Source organism: Lissotriton helveticus, chromosome 9 (genome assembly GCF_964261635.1).
Source record: "Lissotriton helveticus chromosome 9, aLisHel1.1, whole genome shotgun sequence".
Taxonomy (NCBI): domain Eukaryota; kingdom Metazoa; phylum Chordata; class Amphibia; order Caudata; family Salamandridae; genus Lissotriton; species Lissotriton helveticus.
Genome location: NC_136070.1, coordinates 253,021,874 through 253,044,538, shown reverse-complemented (window position 1 = coordinate 253,044,538; position 22,665 = coordinate 253,021,874). Strand labels below are relative to the sequence as shown.

The window sequence follows — 22,665 nt, the reverse complement described above, 5'->3', positions numbered from 1 at the left end:
GTAAAACCCCTGCCTGATCTAATTTCCTGGAACCAGCAGTTTTGCACCCTTGCCCAGCAGGATGGGATGGAAACCTTCCACTGGAGGATTAGGCATAGGCAGCTGAAGGGAGAGAAAGATAGGAAGGCAGGAGTTAACAAGCATTGGTAAATAATTAGGTATTGCCTATGTGATTAATAATATGCTGTGTTTTGTTGTAAGTTGTAGCTTGCTGAGTAGTTTTCCAATATACAGTTACAGAAAGTCTGTTAAAGTGTTATGACTTGCTTATGTACAAATATTGTGCTGTTACTAGTGGTATAGTGGGGTTAAGTAATAGTAACATTTTCAAAAATTAAATGAAAGAGGCAAATGATAGAATTAATTGATGTAATAGCATTGTATTTAGAGCTATAATTTTAATTAGCATTCCTATCTCAGCCACTCAAAGTTAAATTGTTTGTGTAAAATATATACAATGGCAGCATCCGAAAAACACAAACTTCGATACATGCTACTTTTAAAAAAAGGATGTGCTATTGTAGGTCTTGCTGCACACAGCTTCACGCTGTCTGATAGAGGTTATGTTACAAATAATATAAACAAGCATTGGCATAGCCAATAGGTCTCGCCTTTGGGACCTTATAAGTATTTAGCGATGCAGCATATTATACTAGGTGCTACAACATTTTCTGTTCTTTAACATGAAATCTTTGTGCATAGAGGAGTGGGGCTAGGGCGCTGAGATGTGGCAGGCATTCAATGGCAACCACTTAACAAGCAGTTGCATGGGTTTCTAACTCATGGTAGTTTTCTGTTCAAAAGTTGTGCCTCCAGAGTCTGCATGACAGTGGTATAGCCGGTGACCATTAATTAGATGTGCTGATGAGAGAAGGGCATGCCCCAAAGTATGTGTGTCAGTGTTTGTCCGTTTAAGATTATGAGCTTGCTGTTTATGTTCATTGGTGAAACCAATGCTACTTCAGGATGTATAGTGGAGTGCTTGCAGTTATGAAATCTTAGCTGGGCCTGCAGAAATGTGCCAGTAACAGCGACACCTTCCTCCATGTGTACAGGGTGGTGTAGCTGTCACTCAATCTCAGAAAGGCCAGTTATGATGAGTTGTACGAGCATGTATTGCACCAAGTGCAGTTGGTGTCGGTGTATGGCTGTGAGAACAGTGCCTCACCACACATGTTCAGGGCAGCCAGGCAGCACAGAACAGTCCTATTGCTATACTCTGATATGCAGGCAGTAGACGACAACTTTACCAAAGCAAGTTATCTACCAAAGCAACGCCCACCACTAACTCATCAGAAAAACGAGGAAAAAAGCGATTGAAGACAGAATCTCCACTCATGCACACAACAGCAAAGAACTCTTCAAAATCATCAAGGAGTTCGCCCAACCCACCAGAGAGTCCACCGACATCCCTCCCTCACAAGGCCTCTGCGACAAACTCAGCACCTTTTTCCACCACAAAATCAAGAGCATGTATGACAACTTTGACGAAGACAACCGATACACTGAACCCTCACCAACCACCCCGACACCCTGAAGCCAGCGATCGACAACTGGACAGCCCTCACCACCGAAGACACACTGAAGACGATGAAGTCAATCCACTCCGGGGCCCCCACAGACCCCTGCCTCCACCACATTTTCAACAGAGGCACCGACACCATCACACCCATGCTCTGCAACACCATCAACCGCTCCCTGGCAACCATCTCGTTCCCTGACGACTGGAAACTCGCTGAGATCAACCCCCTCCTGAAGAAACCCTCGGCGGAACCCACCGACCTCAAAAACTACAGACCCATCTCCCTGCTCCCTTTCCCAGCGAATGTAATCGAGAAAGCTATCAACAGCCAACTCGCCACATTCATCGAAGAGCACAACATCCTCGACTCCTCCCAATCCGGCTTCAGAAAAAAACACAGTACGGAAGCCGCCCTCCTTGCCGCAACAGACAACATCCGTACCTTACTGGACAAAGGAGAAACAGCAACCCTCATCTTCCTCGACGTCTCAGCGGCGTTCGACACAGTCTCTCACCGCACCCTAATACGCAGACTTCACTACGCAGGGATCCAAGACAAGGCCCTCGACTGGATCCGCTCCTTCCTCTCCAGCAGAATGCAGCAGGTCAGACTCCCCCCTTTCCTTTCGGACCCTACACCTACCACCTGCGGAGTCACCCAGGGGTCCTCCCTCAGCCCTACGCTCTTCAACGTCTACATGGCTCTGCTCGCACCCATCGTCAGTACCTACCAACTCAACATTGTGTCATTCGCAGATGACACCCAACTCATCCTCTCCCTATTCAACTAACCCAACACCGCCAGACACAACTTTCGAGAAGGCATGGAAGCAGTCACCAAATGGATGAAAAACAGCTGCCTACAACTAAATACCAACAAAAAGGAGGTACTCATCATGGGCCCAAACCCAAACCCCTGCCCTCGGAAGCCCGCCCACGGACCACGCACGCAACCTGGGAATCATCCTGGACTCAGAGCTCAAAATGGACCGCCAGATCAACTCTGTATCCTCCTCCTGATTCCACACCCTCCGCCTCCTACGTATACCTTCAAATGGATCTCCCTCGAACACAGAAAGACCGTCATTCACGCCCTGGTCACCAGCCGGCTCGACTACGGCAACGCACTCTATGCTGGAATAAACAAAAACCTCACCCGCAAGCTACAGAACATCCAAAATGCTGCGGCAAGACTGGTCCTCAACCTGCCAAGAAACTGCCACATCTCCCAGCACCTGCGCACACTCCACTGGCTCCCCATCGAAGCTAGATCACCTTCAAGATGCTAACCCACGCTCACAAGGTCCTCCACGACACCGGATCAGCATACCTGAACAGCTGACTCAAATTCCACGCACCCCAAAGGACCCTACGATCAGCCCAGCTCTCCTACGCAGTGATCCCCTGCACCAGAAAGACCAGATCGAAAGGCCGCTCCTTCTCCTTCCGCGCGGCCAGAGCCTGGAACGACCTTCTGCTCCACCTCAGACAGATAACATCTCTCCCCATCTTCGCAAGAAACCAAAAAACCTGGCTCTTCAACAGACCCCCTCCTTGATGGACTGGAACCTGCTAACCCCTCCACACCCCCCAGCGCCTTGAGACCCTTACGTGTAAGTAGTCGCGCTTAACAAACACCTGATTTGATTTGAAGTTATCTACTTGATCGTATTCCAAAATGGAAATGAGGACGGAACACCATTGAACAATGCATACACGCCAAGCAACACTTTTCTCGGCATGCGGTTATCACTTTATAAGGCAAACTTTTATTTTCAGGAAGACCGGTGTATGGAGTACTACTCTACCCTGATCAGTGTTTTGCATGTAAAATAGACCCATAACATGGGGATCGCTACTCACCGGCATGCTTGACAGGCGCACCTGTACTTCTGCCTATTTAAAAAAAATAAACAGGAAAAGAAGTGGGCGGTGAATGACGAGCATGGGGATGCATGAGAGCCAGCTGATGGGAAATGTAGTTCCTCATGATAGCACCAGCCGGAAGTTTTCAAATGCACACACACAATCTTTTGGTTACAATGTCAAAACTTAAAATGTAAGCAATTTATTAAAAACTTGTGAGCAGCAAGTCCCCTGCTCTCTGTGGCGTTTTCTTTTAAAAATATTACTTGCTGTTAACCATTTAACCTGCGAATTTTGCACTCACCACTCGGCACTTTTCCCTGAACCAAGGGCCGGTGACAGCTACTCGCGACCGCCATCTTGGGAGGGAAGAGGGTTACCGGGCTAGTTGTTCACCATACCCCAGTACAAAATCAGGAAGCTGACGCGAGCGCTCACAAAGACGTCCCCTGAGGCTTGAGCCGGGCGGATCAACAAATCTCTGTGGCGTTTTCTTTTAAAAATGTTAACTTGCTGTTGTTAATCTTTTAACTTGTGAATTTTGCACTCAGCACTTTTCCCTGAACCAAGGACCGTCGACAGCCACTCGCGACCGCCCTCTTGGGAGGGAAGAGGGTTACCGGGCTAGTTGTTGACCATACCCCAGTACAAAATCAGGAAGCTGACGTGAGCGCTCACAAAGACGTCCCCTGAGGCTTGAGCCGGGCAGACCAACATATCTCTGTGGCGTTTTCTTTTTAAAATTTTAACTTGCTGTTAACCGTTTAACTTGCGAATTTTGTACTAACCACTCGGCACTTTTCCCTGAACCAAGGACCAGCGACAACTACTCGCGACCGCCATCTTGGGAGGGAAGAGGGTTACCGGGCTAGTTGTTGACCATACCCCAGTACAAAATCAGGAAGCTGGCGCGAGCGCGAAGCGGACGCGTGCCGTAGGTACGCCAAAGGCAAGCCCATCAGCGCCCGTCCGCGCACGAACTGCGCACAGCGCCAGCCACGCTGCCCATTTGGCCAAAAAAGCCTCAAGCCCATATGTCTACTCTAGCAGATTTCTTCATAGCTTAAATACTATGAAGCACAACTCCACATGCGCCCTATTTATACCTGGACAGAATACCCAAACTGGTCTGGAAATCTGCCCTGGTTGCAAAAAAACTATCCGGATATCCACAAGTCAACAGGAGAGGCCAATAAAATGGACCACCATAGGTAACAAAAGAAGTGAGGCAGGAAAACATTTTAAATGTGCCTTACCAAATGCAAGATCCCTAGTTAAACGTAGTACTGAGGTAGCAGACTTAATCCAGGAGGAAGCTATTATGATTGCTTTTATCACCGAGTCTTTGACAAACGATGGGTCTGGACCTGCCTTGATAAAGGCAACACTCCCGGGCTACATCTGCCACACATTAAATAGGCCGGCTAAGAAAGGTTGGGGCCTAGCAGTGATACATCTACATTCGCTGAATGCAATCTTTAGTCCCTCTCCTAACTTGGAATGTGAGGCATTAGATTTCAGCTTTTCGCTGTCTCACCATCCCACGTTTAAAGGCACCCTGATATACAGACCACCTGGACCCAGGAACCGGTTTATAACACAAGCTAGCAGTTGGATAGAAAAAGGGCTAAGCACTGGTTCATACACTATTTTAGGGGATTTCAACTTCCACCTGGAAATAGACAACGATGGGGATACTTCTAATCTGATAGATTTAATGAATACCTTAGATTTAAGTCAACGGGTCACCGAGGCCACACATATAGCTGGACATACACTTGATGGCATCTTCTCTAATAATGGGCATCTGAGGTTCACAAACACTCTCCCGGTGATCTGGTCAGATCACAGGATAGTGGTTTTCGAAGTGATACCAGCAGTTCAAGACATCAGAAAACCGGTGCTGAAACAAACGACCACCAGAGCATGGAGTCGAGTAAAAGCCAATGAACTACAGGATCAGCTAGTCTCCACATTCCCTCTTTTACCAGGAGATTTAGATGAGGCCACTTTGGCCTACACTAACTGGTTAGAAGCAGCGACGAATAAGTTAGCCCCTATGAAGACCATCTACAATAATAGGGAACGGCCAACTTCTCTGTGGTACTCCCAGGACCTGAGAGAAAGTAAACTCCTCTGTAAACACCAAGAAAGAGCATGGAGGAGGGAGTATAATGTGAAGGAAAAAAAGAAATATAAACTATGCATATTATACTATAAAAAAACTACTGCACAAAACAAAACAAGATTACTTTGCAGAGAAAATACGGTCTGCAAAGAACTCCACCAAAGAATTATTTAAAACAGTTACAGCTTTAGCTCACCCTCCCTCCAATCCCGTTGTAGCTAGTCAAGAATTGTGCGATAAGATAGCCAACTTCTTTTTTAAGAAAGTTGATGATATCTATGTCACATTTACAGGAGCTACAAATCATACCCCCCAACAATAAAGGCAAATTGGGAAGGGGATGAAGACACTAGGCCTCAGCTCTGTAATTTTACATCTATTACAGCCTCGGAAGTCCACACTATCCTGGTGAAAGCTAAATCTGGATCACCAATGGATCTCTGCCCTCCGTCCATTTTGAAGCTTGCGCCCGAACCAGGCACATCAATCTTGACAGTGATTATCAACAATCTGTTTTCAGAGGGTTATTTTCTAAAAGCATGGAAGATAACATCGATTCTTCCCCTGCTAAAAAAGCCCAAGTTGGATCCAATGGACTCGAACAATTTCAGATCCATATCTAGACTGCCCCTCCCTGCTAAAATTACTGAAAAATGGATGAATACCAAACTCAGTCGATTTCTAGAGGATGGACATGTGCTTGACCCTACTCAGTATGGCTTTAGAGGGGGTCACAGCACAAAATCGGCTCTTATTAAGTCCACTGAAGAAATAAGGGCACTCTGGACCAAGGAGGGAATGGAGCCTTGATCATGCTGGATCTCTCTGCGGCTTTTGACACGGTCCATCATGCATTATTGATGGACTGGCTGCATGAGGTTGGTGTCAAAGGTAGGACCTGGAAACTGATTAAATCATTTTTGTCCAATAGGGTGCAGACAGTTATGCTTGGCAAATTTGCTGCCAAATCATTTCCCCTCCCGTGTGGAGTTCCACAGGGGTCATCTATGAGCCCTACTCTTTTTAATGTTTATGTCTCGCAACTGGCTCCCCTCATTGAATCCTTTGGGTTCAAGCTAACCTCATACGTAGACAATGCGCAGATTGTCGTCTCTCTGCTACCAAAAGAAACTCAAGAGCTAGCACTCCGCTTTCACGATTGCATGACAGCTGTGGGTGGCTGGATTGTCTGAAACTCAATTCTACCAAAACAGAGGTGATACTATTTGGAAACAATCCTCAATTTTGGACCCCAGTATGGTGGCCAGACTCCCTTGGCCCTCTTCCAACACCGGTCAGGAAGGTGAAAAACCTAGGGTTCATAATTGATAACAAACTCTCCCACAAAGATCATGTAAACTCAGTGGTTTCAGCTACCTCATACATTTTGAAATCGTGCAAAAAAATACTGGCCTATCTTCCTATAGAAAGCCAAAAAACAGTCATCACGGTGTTAGTTATGTCCAAATTGTACTACTGTAATGGTCTATATGTAAACGCTCAGGAAGGTATTTTAACAAAACTTCAACTCGTACAAAATACAACAGCCAGACAGCTTTCAGGAATTCCAAAATATGAATCCATTTCGGCAGAAATTAGAAAGTTACACTGGTTGCCTGTTAAGAAACAAGCTTTGTTTAACCCCTTCCACACTCATGACGAGCTGGGCTCGTCATGCAGTAGCCTCCCAGCACGCTCATGACGAGCCCAGCTCGTCATGAATAATGGGTTTTTGCATATTCCAGCACAGGGCTGGAACACCTCGAGCATCGATGTGGTTAAGGCCCTATGTGTAGTCCATAAATCACTCTACGCCACTGGATCAAAACATCTGATCCAAAATTTCAATTGGTATGTCCCAACAAGATCTCTGCACTCGTCAGAGTGTGTACCGTTGACAAAAAAAGCCATTTGGGGCAGCAGGAGCTTTTTTGTGGGCGCCGCCAAAGCATGGTATTCCCTTCCACTTTCCCTCAGAGGCATAACAGAACTGATTGTTTTTAGGAAGGCTCTGAAAACCTGGTTGTTCAATGCCTAATGCCTAAAGTGATCCCCCCGTGACCAGGTTTTAGGTGGACATCTTACATAGCGCCAGGACACCTTTGGGTAGCAGCGTGCTTTATAAATGTCAGTAACATTAACATTACCATTAACATAAATCTAGCAAGAAGCAGCAGTCAACCAAAGATTAGCGGTAGGGGCTGCCAGAAAGTTCAGAAACAGAGGGATGACCGTGATGGCAGAACAAGCACAAGAGCTTGTAAAAACAAGCCTACAATGAGCTCATCCCAAAACCGACCTTGTTGTGACACTAAAGGCAATGAGACATGGACGGAGCAAAACAAACAACCTTTAGTAATGTGGCGTAATATACAGAGCTGCAGACTTTGGTACTGTGGAACTGGGTTCAAGTTTTGGCAAAGTCTCTCCCCTAAAAAAAAAACATGTGGACTAAAGGCAATGTTGACAGACGTCTGTATTTCTTATATCTGCATTAGAGTTGGTTTAGTTTATTTATTTACATTATTTGTATTATGATGATGATTATGCCTAGTATTTTGCGACACAGAGGGAGCAGAATTAACAAGCTTCAGTAATGTGGCGTAATATACATACACTGACTTTGGTACTGGGGAACCGGATTCGAGTCTCTGCGTTGAGTTTTGCCTAAAAAAAAAGCCATTTATAACAAATAATCTTGAACCGCGAGTGCTACAACAGCATTTAACCCATCGGCTGCTTCCGCTTTTTTGCGGCAGTGCGGCCGTTTTAAAAAAGGGTCGCGTCAGCAGCAGCCAACGGGTTAAATGTTGAAACTTGTACCCGCTCTCCTAGTCCCCGTGTTGCTTGCCTAAACACCACATTCCTAAAACACAGCAAGAGGAACAAGTATTTGCAATGGATTAGGACTCGCATTTACCCGAGACCTATTACATTGCAAACGGTAGTCATCACGGACACCGGGAGGGAGGGCGGGGGGCACAGACAAAGGGAGTGTGGGTGGGGGGAGAAGGCATGGACAATGGGAGTGCGGGTGGGGGGAGGGGGTGAGAAGGCATGGACAACGGGAGGGAGGGGGTAGTAGAGAAGGCAGTAGGAGAAACTCATTAAAGTAAATAGTGCTCACAGTCTAAATAACACGTACCTTGTAACACTCGAAGTAAAGGGGCCAGTAGCCATGGGACGATACAAATGACAACATGGCTGTAATAAGGAGGGACTAACACGTTTATAAACGAATCAGAAGGCAGCATTTATGAAGGAAAAAGACAAGCCAATGAACAATATGGGCAGGAGAATGGGCGGGGCTTCCCTCACGTACTGAACTACAGCAGATCTTCACCAGAGCAGCGTTTGCGCGTTGACTCTAGGCTCGACCTAAAAAGGACATGTAAGAAGAAGTACTGAGGGAAAGTGGGTGTCACTGTCTATTATGGGTTTACATGATTTGCCATTGCTTAGATATGCTGTCCATCAAGGCCAAGGCATTTTGAGAAAGGTTACATTGTCCCATTTGTGCTCCCATTAGTGATGGTGCTCAAATAGTCTGCAGAAGTCAGAGTCAATGTACCTTCTTCGATATCTTTGCTTTATTGACATTATGCCTTTATGGCAGACTAGAATAATTAACTAATCACCCTTGCACATTCCTTTGTTTTACTTTGCAGATTTAACATGTTGTTGGATTTACAGCTTCTTTATTCACAAAATAATGATGTACATGCACATAAGCCTTCTTAGAGCTGCACCGAAAATTCTGGCCTATTGTCAAAAGTATCTACTATGAGATACTTCGCAGTTTATGCCTTTGACGTTCACTAATTACAATGCAAACTTTGTCTTCTGACTTCTTTTTATAACACTTTTCTGTGAGGGTACGGTTTAACTCTACAGGTGCAGTTTGTTCAGAAAAGGCGTCTAACAGCAGATTCCATATTCTTATAACTCAATGGGTTGGATTAATAATTTCTTTCAATGACAGCTGGGAGCAACACATCGTCACACAGATATTACTAAACATGGCCCCTAACAAGAAGCCAGGCCGATTAGATTTTTCATTGCATATTTAAGAAAAGAGAGACCTTTTGCATTTACAAATGCGTGTTCATTCTATGCATGCCCGTTGTAGTTAAAACCCTGTCTCTTGGAGTTCGGTGCCTAGATAATTCTGTGTTCACACTGCTTGACTTCTGGATGCACCCCTTTCCAATAAGAATCAACCACGGTATAGTATAAATACACATTACGTAATTGTCTCATTGGTTGGGGCAAGTTAAGCTTTTTTTAAATACAAGATTTCAAACACATGCAAAGAATTTGGGATTTCTATAAATTTTGACAACCCTAATAAAATAACGTCTACTTAGAAAGTATTATGATATTCATCAAGAATGTTTTAAATAAAGCATTCTTTATAATGTCTGAGCTATATTTAATCATGGATGGGTTTTCTTTCATACTGTGGACAAAACGCCATTCTACTTCTATTTTCATCAACAGCCAGACCACATTCAGTATATTAACACCATCGGGAAGAAATCGTCACATTGATGCTAGAATACACCAATCAAAAGCCTGTCCTGATGAAGACACCGCAGTAAGGTGTAAAGAATCCTACACCAATTGGGGTCGAAACGTCGACATACTATCTATTTGTCCTACCCTAACGCAACAGTTCATTTATGGCTCTGTTGAAATATTTGGGATAGGAGTACATACATATGTTTAGAAGCAATTGATGGCGATATTACTGTGCCCATGTGATGTCAACTTACAAATGTACTGATGTGACCACATGTGATCTCTTTTGAACCTTCTCTATACCAACACAACCCTCACTAAATACTATACCACTTTCGCCCTTTTCCCTCTCACCCACGCCTTCATTTTTGGGCAATCATGTGTTATGCAATTTAAAAAGTATACGTAACTGGTCTACAACTGAGGATGATAAAAAAAACATCACTCATGGAATAGAGTGTGATTAGCTTGATTTTGCTTATTATTTTTTGACTGTCTCTGCGTTAAGGAGATTCTGTCACTGGGACCCCTTTAAATGTAACACTTAATTACCCAGGTCCCAGCGCCTTTGGGTCAACCTCTATTCTGTAACATTTTCAAATGTATAAGGCAATATATATTATGTTTATCTGCTACATGACTCATGTGAAACATGTTCTGGGGGTCCTGACTTAAACCAGCATCACCTTGGATTCATATACTTGCAGTTTCAATTGAAAGTTTTCCTTTATATATCCAATGTCCAAAATGATGCCAATTTAAATATAAATATGCTTCGGACTGGTAGAATGTGTCTCAATCACATATATTAAGCAATAAAAAGTCTGGAGACATCTGCTCGTATTTAACCCTGGGCGGTAAATTCCATTCCGCTTGCAGAATTTGCGGAAACTTGACAATTACGCTTTCCACGGAGAACGTCGAATTGCAAAAAATTCCGCGATTCGCAGCGTAGCGGAATTTTTTCCTTGCTCGCGCTTTGACAATGCGTGTTCACATGCGCAGTAGCGACTTACCGGGATCCCTGGGTTCTCCGATGTTTTTCTATCCCTTCACGTGCGCTGCGAGAGTGTGCGATCGCGAACACGTCATTCGGATGCGCCACCGGTCATCCGCGGTCACAAACAGGAGATACGCATCGCGAGCGGGCGGGACAAATGAAACAAGATGGCCGCACCAATTGGCGACCGGATTGGTAAGTTTGCGAGATATTTCCCCCTGGGACGCAAACAGCGTCCCCGAACTGAAAAACGCATTGCGAATGGGCGGAACAAGCAATTCCGCATTATCGCGGAATTCTTCAAAGCTCGCAGAGATTTTTTACCGTTTTGCGGAACTTTGCGTAACGCAACTATGCAAATTCCGCCCACCCTTAATCGTATTGACTTCTCGTGTTTCAGGGCTTGTGTGTCCCGCATGTGTTCTGCCTTGCTAAAATTTCCAAAAAGATTCAATTTGTGGCCACTGAAATCAGAGAAGATGTTCTCTCCTTCAGATGCATCTGAGTCCTCTGGGCCCAATGGCCCCAATAATGGGGTTGTTGCTGAGGTTCACCTGAGAACGCAACATTAGTAGTGCGCTGGCCATCTATATTTGGCAATCCATTTCCAAAATCAGTCAATTCATTCTTATTCAATAAGTAAAAGTCTTGTCACTTCCAAAGGGCGGCACAGGATATACTGGAGAGAAGAGCTGTCACTGCCAGCCTACTTATCATACCTACCAAAACTCATTCTGCAGTGCCTGAGCATGTTTTTATATCGTCATCCTTTTGCACATTGGACCTGTAAACTTCATCTTTTAATTGTCACTACAAGTCCGAGGAGTAGACTCCAGAGGGCCCAGATGCATCTGGAGGAGAGAACATCTCGGATTTCAAAGTGAATCACAAAGCAGCTGCTTTGTCCAGACATTAGCTCTCAGCGCCAGGATACCAGTTCCGTGGCAGTTGCGCTTTACCGATACTATAAATAAATACATTTTGGAACATTTAGCAGGGCAGAACACATGCGAGACACACAATCCTTCAAACAGGAGTAGTCAACGCGACCAGATGTGTCTAGACTTTTTATTGAGTATTGCATGTGATTGACACGCATTCTGCCAGTCTGAAACATGTTTTTGTTTACATTGACATCATTTTGCACACGAGACATGTAAAGGCAAACTTTCAATTGACACTACAAGTATTTTAATGCAACATGCTGTTTATTTACGTCAGAATCCCAGAACATGTCTCATATGAGTCATGTGGAAGATAAACATGAAATAGAATGTCTTTTACATTTGAAAATACAGTAGCACTAACTATATACTGGATACATTGGGAATATGTTATGTTATGTTATAACAATTTATAGTGCGCAGTAATACCTGGAGGTGTCTAGGCGCTCACGGTCTACCATGCTGTGTGAGGTGAAGCTAATTTCTAAAGAGCCATGTCTTGAGCAGATTCCTGAACTCAAGCAGGGATGAAGTCTTCCTATGGGAGAGTCGAAGGGAGTTCTATTCCTTTATTGTATTATAGCTCAAACTCCTTACCCCCAATTAATCCTTTTGACTCTGGGGGTGGACATCAAGTAGGCATTGGCTGAACGAAGCGATCTGTTGGGAGAATACCAGCTGACAGTGTACTGACAGGCAAAACAAAGGAAAGGGATGAGAAGGGGGAGATACGGAAACAAAAAGGCAGTACAGATAAGGTGTCACTCAAATTGTCACACATAAGGCATTGAGATGTCACACATAAATGCCCAGGAAATATGGAAATATCACACATAAGCCAACTGAAAACTTGGCAGCTATGCCCTTCGTCTCCTCGTGCAATGTTTCACTTTCATCCAGTCTCCGTCTCTCTTACCTATCTGATCGCTTTTCCTTTGCTTTTCCCTCTACCTCCTCTTCCCCCTTTCTTTCTCTCTCTATTTTGAAGCCTCCCTGTGCTTGTTGCAATTAGCCCCAGTGAGCTGGGGAAAGGACCAGACACCAGGAGCGGCTCTGGGCTTTCAAAACAGGTTCCAGGGGCTCCTGCCCACTACGGAAATGTACAGTTGAATAAAAAAACCTGTCATGGCTCGAAATTGAGAAGCAAACTGAGACCGAGATATGGCATAAACTCTCCCTGAACCATTCGAGGACAGCCATGACAAAACAGCACCTGTAAAAAGACATTCGCTAATGTGGCTGAGATGACTTCATGCCCAATAGCATCCGAATCTTCAGATAAATTCAATAAGCATCAGCAACACCAACAAAAAGGAAATTCCTCTTTGGGGTAAATGGTACTGCCACTGGATTCAATGCCATTGAGCAGATCATTGCCATCAAGAAGTACAAGGTCTTCAATATACTTATAAAGTTGGTCAACAATTACAGTTTGTGGGCAACAGACAACTAATTCAACCAAATTATTTGTGGCGAGTCCTGGGCCCATGCTGTACTAGGCCTATGATTATTTACAGTGGTATGACTGTAATGTGAAGACTGGGATACTAAGTCTGTTTCCCGTTTTCCTCTCTGTGTAAGCTTTTTATCCCTTTATAAAGTATGCCTGGGACAGCCACAGTGATTCTGAACCAAAGTGAGTTCCATAGTGTAAGGTAATGGCCATCCCTGGGGCTTCGAGTGGACTCTGTGAATGGGTGGCACCCCAGGTTACTATCCAAAACTGCTGTGTCCAACTTTGCACGCTGTGTGCCACTGAGTGTTTGATGTTTCATTTCAGGCTTGTCCTCCAGTTTGTTATAGCCGAATCTCACACTTCTTCTACTCTCGTCGATAGGATCTAATAATTTCAATCATGAGGGGCACCTTATAAATGGAGCATCCTTGTGGGTAGGAACTTGCCATTGACTAAGGTGTTTCGCATACCTGTTTGAGCAGCGTTGAAGCAGCCGAGTCACAAGGTTTCTCCTGACTTCTCCAGGCCCAGGTACAACAGCCCTCATTATTTCAGCATATGTCAAACCCAGGAGGGTGCACCCAATTCCATATCCGGGATCTCAAAAACCATTGATTCTTGGCACGGGGGCTAGATGCACAGCTAATTTGTGTTATGTCCCAGAGGTTAGGGGATGATATAAGGTGAAAGAGTGCCTTCAGTCTCCAGGAATATACCCCATCCATCCTACAGTGAAGGAATGCTCAATGTGGCATGACTTCACTCAATAACTTAACTTTCCTCACACTTGAAATCAGCGTCAACATATACCCAAACGAGGAGGTCTGAATCAAGAGCCAAAATAACTGTACTGAATATCTCTCTACCAAATTCTTGCCTGAAAATAGTCAGTGGTCCACAGGATGTCATCATAATGCAAAGGTCCTTTTCTTCTTCACAATTCGAATGGCAGCTTTTTTTCTAGAACTCTGCGACAACTCTAGCAGGAACAGATCACACTGACAAGCAGAAAGGAGAGCTTGTGTCGTTCAGTTTTGCTGAGTGTTGGGACTGGAATGTCCCCCGCATGGTATACAGATGTTTACCCCTGCCCTGAGTACTTGAATGCATGTGTATCTTGTATCCTAACTATTATATTTTGGCTCTGACATCACACTAATCTCGCTTGTGTAAAGAGGCCTATGTGTGTCCCTGACAGTCCTTGGTCTAGAACCTGCCCTGTGATCTTAAGAGATGCACCAAGCGTGCCCTAATTATGGATGGAGGACTACTGTCCCTGTTCTGAGTTCAGCATATGGTATGTTATGTTATGTTAATGGGGGTACTTTTATAGCGCACAGCTACTCCGAAGAGTGTCCCGGCGCTAAAGATCATCACTGACCCAGAGTGGAAGGCAGAACGGGAGGAGAACTAAGAGCAGAATGGAGTGAATTATTGCGTGAACAGCAGAGTCTTCAGATCCTTCCTGAATGCCAGTAGATTGGTGTTGGATCTGAGAGACAGAGGAAGAGCATTCCATAACCGGGGGGCAAGATGTTTAAAGGACCACACCCCCGCAGCGCGCACGTCAAATCACCGGGGTGACAGCCCTAGCCTGGGTGGAGGATCGCAAAGATCTAGAAGGCAAATAGTAGCTGATCCGTTTCCGAAGATAACAGGCACCTGTACCATGAAGGGCTATAAAGGCAATGGTCAGGGCCTTAAAGGTGATCCGCTTCTTAATGGGCAGCCAGTGAAGGGTTCTGAGAAGATCGCTGGCCCTGACTCTCCTAGTGAGCCCAAAGATGGCCCGGGCCGCAGTGTTTTGTACAACCTGGAGACGTGCAAGAAGGAAGTCCGGAAGGCCTAGGTACAGTATGTTGGAATAGTTCTGAGCACTGCGGTTAGGTTAATGATAGAGGCAGGAAGGGGCTGCAGTTTCTGTTGTGCAGTGTGGGAAGTTTCAAGATCGGGCGTGCTCCTTTGTCTGTTCTTGATTATTTCTCCGTAGAAGGTGATAACAGTGAGGTGCAGGAACATCACACTACTTTGTGGGCATGTGTGGGTGCTCTAGTTTGAAGACAGCCTCAGTGCTACCTGTTGTGAAAACATCACGTTACACAAATGCTGTGTCTAGAGAGCAGTTTGCTGGTGTCTGCCTGAAAGCCAGTCTATCAGAGGTGAAGGGGCATTACCTGAATTCTGCCTTTTCTGCTAGAGCAAATTAGGGTCTATCTAGTGCCCAGAAGCTGGCCTGCCTGCTGAAAGAGGGAAGGAGTCTGTCTGACACTTCAGAAGAAATGCTGTCCAAGAGGATAAGCCCAGCATGTTCCTGGCCTGAGAAGCACCCAGAGAAAGCAGACTGCCTGAGAGAGCAAAGCCAGACTGGATTCCGTGCTGCAGAGGGTCACTCAACATACAAGTTTACATATAATCCTACATCCGCCAAGGCAGACTGTATCTACCTTGCAATGTGTACTGGTCCTGGGTGGGCTCCAACTCCTTGACTGTGTGTGCACAGCCCTGGGGTAGGTTGCAGTTGTCTCAAAGTGTTCAGCAGCCTAGGTTCAGGGCACACCTGCTGTGTTGAGCATTCGTGGGAGCTCAGAAGATGGCTACGACTGCCAAGAGGCCCTATCCAGTGGTGGCTGAGTTAGCCAAATGATGCCAGACCATCCAGGACAGCTGCACTCAGAGAAAACATGAGCCATGCTCGACTTCCTCCATAGCCGCCTCTAAAGCGGCAAGAGATATCTGAGGTCCTCACGCTGAAGGAAGAGTGAAGGACTAAAAACTGATCTCCTGTGCACTACAACACTATGGGTCAGAACCTGAGAAGACAGTGACTGACTGCGCATTTGGCTCGTGCAGAAAGGCAATCTGCACCTGAACCTTAGACATCCTTCCACAACCATTTTGCTGGGGAACAGATCCAAACTGGAAGGGAAGCTAGAACTTAATCCCCTTCAACTTCCTTGGCAGGGTATTCCACGCGGTTACAGCTTGCAAGCTTAAGGACCTACTTTCATGCAGAGCCCACCTGAAGCGTGGTATTCTCAAAATTGTTCTTGACAGTGGATAGAAGGCAGCACTTAGTATATCTGTACTTTGTCTTGGAAACAGAGTGGGCCAGTCTTACATATTGCTTGGTGTGCCAAGCACAATGTTTAAAAGCAAATCTATTTCTCAACTGGGAGACAATGTAGCATTGTTTTATGGGAGGAGACCAGAACCATTTTAGGAAGTCTGAGGATCAGCTGCATTGTCTAATTCTAAATAATTTTAAGCTTCTTAAACTCAAACTTGTTGATGCCCAAATAAAGACTATTACAACCGTCCAATCTTGGTTGAATCAGAACTGAACTCCTGTCCCTCCAAATGAAGCAAATGAGGAATTTTTGTTAGCAGTCTGAGATAGAATATAATAAGTCAATATGACATGGTTTGTTTACTTCGGTAAGGACAGACTGCTGTCAAGGTAAACCCTACAATCATTCACTACCGGTACTATTTAGGGGTCATAAAATGCGAAGATTCATGGGCAAAAACGGGTTGGACTAGACTTTCTTATCCAGGCCAAAGATCATTAACTCGATAATATATGAATTAAGCTTCAATGTATTCTCTCTCATCCATCTCACTGTCTCCAACATTTTAAAAGCTGTGCCATTCTCATTTTGATCACTGCCAAGACGAAAAAGCAGCTTGGTATCATCTGCTTACATCCTTAACTGGTCACCATGAGATCTTATGAGTTTTGCCAGAGAAGTTACATAGATATTAAACGTGTGGCACTCAAAGAACAGCCCTGAGGTATGTCCAATTTAACAGGATAGTCCTCAGATAATGAGGAACCCATTTATACTCGCTGATAATGCTTACTAAGGTAGGAGATTATCCATTGGAGAGACAAGCCCCCAATACTAATCTCCCGTAATGTAGTTAAAAGATTAACATGGAAGATTGTGTTGAAGGCAGTTGATGGAACTAAAAGGATCAGAACTGCATGACCTCCCCCATTTAGGGTTCACTTTAGTTCATCGTCCAACTCGAACAACACTGACTCTGTGCTGTGTGTTGCTCTAAATCCCCATTGTGCTACATCTTGTTCTTCTTGAGTTAATGAATTCTGTAAACTTGATGTTTACTGCTTTTTCTAGCAAATTTGCAATTAGTAGTACCAAGATGGGGCGTGGAAATTAACAAAAATTGCTGGGTCTGCCTTAGCATTTATTAGAATAGACTATAGCTAATTTCCAGCTATGAATTACTACACCTGTTCTCAGGAACATATTGCCCATTTTCTCCAGAACAGGTCAAACATTATCAGCAACCAGGTGTATGAATGTAGAAGTATATGGATCCAGATGGGGAACAAGATTTCATTGGCTGCAGTTGTTCACCAGCTGTTTCTATCATGAGGTCATTAAAATCAGAGTAAAGTTTATTTTGGTGGTCTTTCAGAAACCCTTTGGATGGACTCCAAAGTCATCTGTTCATTTGCCACCAAATTCTGCACAAATTCTTGGGGATTTTCTCGCAAAAGAAAGCTGCCAGTGGATTTCTCATTTCAAATGAGTTGATAACATCTGATTATGAACAGCTAGAATTAACAAAAGAACATACAATTCTAAATATTTCCTTATGCAGGTTGTTCACATTCAGGATCTGGTGGGCAAAAAAACAGTCTTAACTGATCTAATCTGTTTTCAATACTTTTTAAGGGACAACGCATAGATCTATCAATATTCCTCTTTATAATTTTTCGCCAGTGTCTTTCTAGCCTATTACAGTAGTTTTTTGCCCTTAACAATTCCTCTGAAAAGCATTCTACTGTGTTTTTTACTTTGTTGGGGTCTAGATTGTCTTTTATAGGCTATTGAGTCCAAGGCTGATCTAGTTCAATTAGAAGAGGCAACATTAAGGTCCTCGATGTCCCTTTCTAGCAGGAAAACTGATTCTGGTCCCCTATCACCTGAATAAAATCTGTATGCGTAAGGTTATGCCACACACAAGAATAATTTAGCCTCGTGGAGGGCCATCTTTTATAGATGAATAAATAAGCCACTTAAATTCACTAAATATTGGTCTTAGCTGTAATGCGTCAATAGAGCAGTTCTTTTTTGGTGAAGATACTATCCAGTTAAGGGTATGTCCCTTCTCTCACCTTCTGGAGCGCACATGTTGACTCAGCCCCATTGCCTCACAATCATTCATGAAAAGTTTGGCTTCAACAAGGAGAGACAGTCCGCCAATACATTAAAATCCCCTAATACCAGTAAACATGTAGCATCAGGAGATAAATTAATATCAAGAACTGCGCCTTAGGCTGTCAACATGATTCCCAGAGGCAAAGGTGTCTGGCCTACTTTTGCCCTTTCCAAATCATCTACACCTCGTTTGAGAAGTTAATTACTAGTCAATGATTTGCAATCTGAAATGTGGTCACAAACCATTGACACATGCCATACCGAACTGGAAAGTGGAAGAACACCCCGTTCATGCCTCCTTCAAAGTTGCAGCTCAACATGGGTTACAAAAAGCATTTTACGGCTCTGAAACTCTTCAGACTAAAAAATTGGGCTTTGAACATTCGAAAAACTCATTTTGTGAATCAGGAACTGAGCTGCAAACGCAAAATACCTTTGTGCAGCTGACCCTAATCTTTAGGTGTCGCCATACCCCACTGTCTCCGCAGAGCGGCGCCAGCACCAGCCCTTTGTCTCGACCTCTTACCATCTGACTGAATCTCTAATTCAAAATGACTTTTCTGATTGAAAAAATAGAAATATTTCCTCCCAAGCAATGAAAGCCACAACAAAATCAGGCGGATTCTGGCGTGTTTTCCAAACAATAGCGTATGCCAGGGACATGGAGCATGTTCATGTGGGGGAGGGGGGGTGAGGGGGGCCTGGCTCCAATCGAACAGTGAGCCCCACCTCCACCCATATACACAGCTGTCTGTAGAAACTCATATATACACAGCTGTCTGTAGAAACAGGTCAAAGACAGAAGACATACGCACAGGCAGCACAGATATGAATAAAGGGGGACAAAGTGTGGGGGGGGGGACGGGGGGAGCAGCAGCTACTACCCCTGGCTTGTCCCTTGTTGCCCCTGGCACTGAACTTCCTACCACCGGTCTATGGGGTCATTAAGGGCATAAACAGGGTTCTTTGAAGCTTGTTGATATAGTTTCCACGCCCTTTTATATCCCCTCAACAGCAGATATAATGCTTCGAAGAGACAAAGGGTCAATCCTCTGATGTCACTGGGGTAAAACTTCAGCATCGTCTCTTGCACTCCCGTTGGCATTTCGGTGAATTCACAGCCTGCGTAGAGAGCCTGTCTGTAGAAACTCTAGCTAACAGACAAAACAAAATCAGGGGAACTCAGTGTTTGCTGGTTCCGGTTCGATTCGACCTCTGTAAACTTGCAACAGAAAGAAATGGGTAACGAGCCCGACCAAGAGAGTCTCCTATGAGTTACAAAGGTGGAAAAATCCAGCAAAGAGGATGGAAGGGATCAAGTGAGGTAGCCAATTGTAAATGACACGAAGCTGCACCAAGAAATAGTCAGGATAAGTCAGGGGCGAATGAAAGTGAGAGATTCAAGGACAGCCAGTCACAAATTATGGAAAAATAGCTTATTTGTCTTGATCATACCTGGTGTTGTGGACATTGAGACTAGATTCTTAGGTGTTGCTGAGACACTGCTAGCTTGGACCGTGTGTGGACGGACGCAAGCGGCCCACAGCCTGCTAAACTTGATGACAGCAAAGAGAAGTATAGAAAAGGTTTTAAATTAAAGAGGGCCGGGAGCTGTGTACATTGGGAATGTTTTGTAGACTTAATGCTCCGAGGAGAATGCTTATTGAAGATTGCAAGGTGTCAACGTGGCAGATTATTGGAGGGATGAGTTATTGCAAAGTACCTCTAGGTTTTATGGCATTTAAGGGAAGGCATTGCTCTCTGCACTTGCCTTGTGACAGAGTTTTATCTTGACACTAAGCTGGCCTCTATTTAGGTTGAATGTATGCTGGAGGGGATGGTGCTGGCAAAGGTTCATTTTAGACGTCTTGGAGTCATGACAAAGGAGGGTGAAGCCTCTGAACATCTTCCTCCGGGAGCACGCGTTAAAAATGACAACATTGGCCCAAGTTCTCTCTGCCCTGGATCCAGGAAAATAACTGATGGCAGTGTATTTGCAGGACACCTATTTCCACATCCCCATACTGCAATCCCACGAAAGCTACCTGCAATTTTAGGAAGGACAAGTTCACGGTGCTCCCTTTTGGCTTTACCTGTGTACTACAGGTGTTCACAAAGGTGATGATGGGGGTTGCAGTCCCTCTGTGGAGGTAGGGGATACCAGTCTTCCCGTACCTTGACAACTGGCTGCCGAAGGTGGGCTAAACTGAAGCATTCATAAGCCACCATCTCCAACAATGTGCCAAAGTAACACTTGACTCCTTCACAATGGATCCCCTTCATTGGAGCCATTCTGGACATAGTGCTTTTTAGAAGCTTCCCTCTGCCTCAACAAATCCAGGACATTCAGGCTATGATCCCGATGTTTCAACTCTTGAGATGTGTCTCTGTGAGAGTTCCTTCTTGTGGATTACACCAGTTGGCACATGTGGGCTTTGCATTGGGATGTAAAGTTTCAGTGGACGCAGCACCAACAGAACCAGTCTTATTCTTTTGAGGTATTGAAAGAGACTGCGAAAGACCTGCAGTCGTGACTACTCACTACAATTAGACCAGTGGCAGACCCCTCTCCCTACCCCCCCAGAGGTGACGATAGTGATGGATGCATTGATGCTGGGTTGGAGAGGTCATCTGGGATTGCTGGAGATCAGAGGAATCTGCTCGCCAGTGACTCCCCTCCACATCAACTTTCTGGAGTTGCAAGCGATTGGCTTGGCACTAATGGAGTTCCTCCCGCCCACTAAGGGGGAACAGTGCAGGTGCTAAAGGACAATACCAGTGCCAGGTGGTATTGCAAGAAACTGGGTATTGGTTCCTGTGCCAGGAGGCCCTGGGTCTCTGAAAGTAAATGAATGCGAAGGGCATCTCCCTAATTGCCCAGCACCTGGAAAAATCTTTAAACACCAGGGCAGGCAAACTCAGCTGCAGTTTCCTAACGGATCATGTAGTTGCACTCGGACAGATGAAGACATTTTAATGTTGCACGAACAACAGCCCTACACTACCCTGCATGATAAGAATCTAACCTAACTCATTGAAAGTACCGGCATGGCTGCTATAACAATGATTTACCCAAGACTGGAGAGCTTCTGACCTTCTAAACCCAACATCCATAGCAAAGTTATCGAGAATGCCCTTCAACAACTTTCTCAACTTTTCCCTTTTAAAACAGTATTGTCATTTTGTAAATGAAACTGGGAGTAGTAAAGTATAGCTCAAGAGCCTCCGAGGTGAACCAATAGTATTTGGTGGCTTACCCATTACACTCTCCCTCTCCTACAGCCCGTTGCTACCATAACCCTTTGGTCCCACCTGTGAGACTGCAAACACTTTTTTGAAGACCAAATTTGACTGTTTATCGATTTACCCTACGAGAAGTGGATTCTCTTTGGCATTCACCACATCATCCTGGATACACTTGTATGGTTCCAGCACTCCCCTTGCTTCTGGCACACTGTGAGCATGTGGCATTCATTTTTTGAGACTACAGGTCTGCAACTAAATGCCTGGCTCTGTCCAAACTATGACACATAATGCTAACCGATATGCATTCGGAAACTCTGAGGGGGTCGCCTAGACCGGAGATAGTGCCTAGGCTACATGTCCAAATTGAGCAAAAAGGTGTTAGCTGTTCCATCTTTAACTTGGCTTGCCCTAAACGTTGGCTGTAACTGTATAAGAGAAGCCACATTTATCCCAACATGAGCAGAACAACATTTAATTGTGAGTCTACTAAACACATCAAAACTATTGAATCAAGCAGTGGAGAAAAGGTGTAGTTTTGTAAACTATATTACTTTGACGGAACAATAAAACAATTAAATGCTGTCTGTGTATGACCTGTGCCTGGATATTAAAATCTAAATCACCTTCCAAGAATACATTCTGGATGTTCAATCTTGCTAACCGTCCTCCCCCAAAAACCAAGCTCTAAAAGGTGGTACATGGCAAGTGAGTTTGTAGAACTATCTAATTCCTGAAGGTCCAGAGACAAAGGTAAAAATTGTTACAAATAAAACAGGTCTGACAACCAATTTAG

At 44.6% G+C, this 22,665-nt stretch overlaps 1 protein-coding gene across 2 annotated transcripts in view; it reads right to left on the bottom strand.

Moving 5' to 3' along the window:
- LTBP2 (latent transforming growth factor beta binding protein 2) overlaps positions 1–22,665 on the bottom strand; it is a 1,439,407-nt gene that overhangs the window by 1,163,963 nt on the left and 252,779 nt on the right. The window lies entirely within an intron of this gene.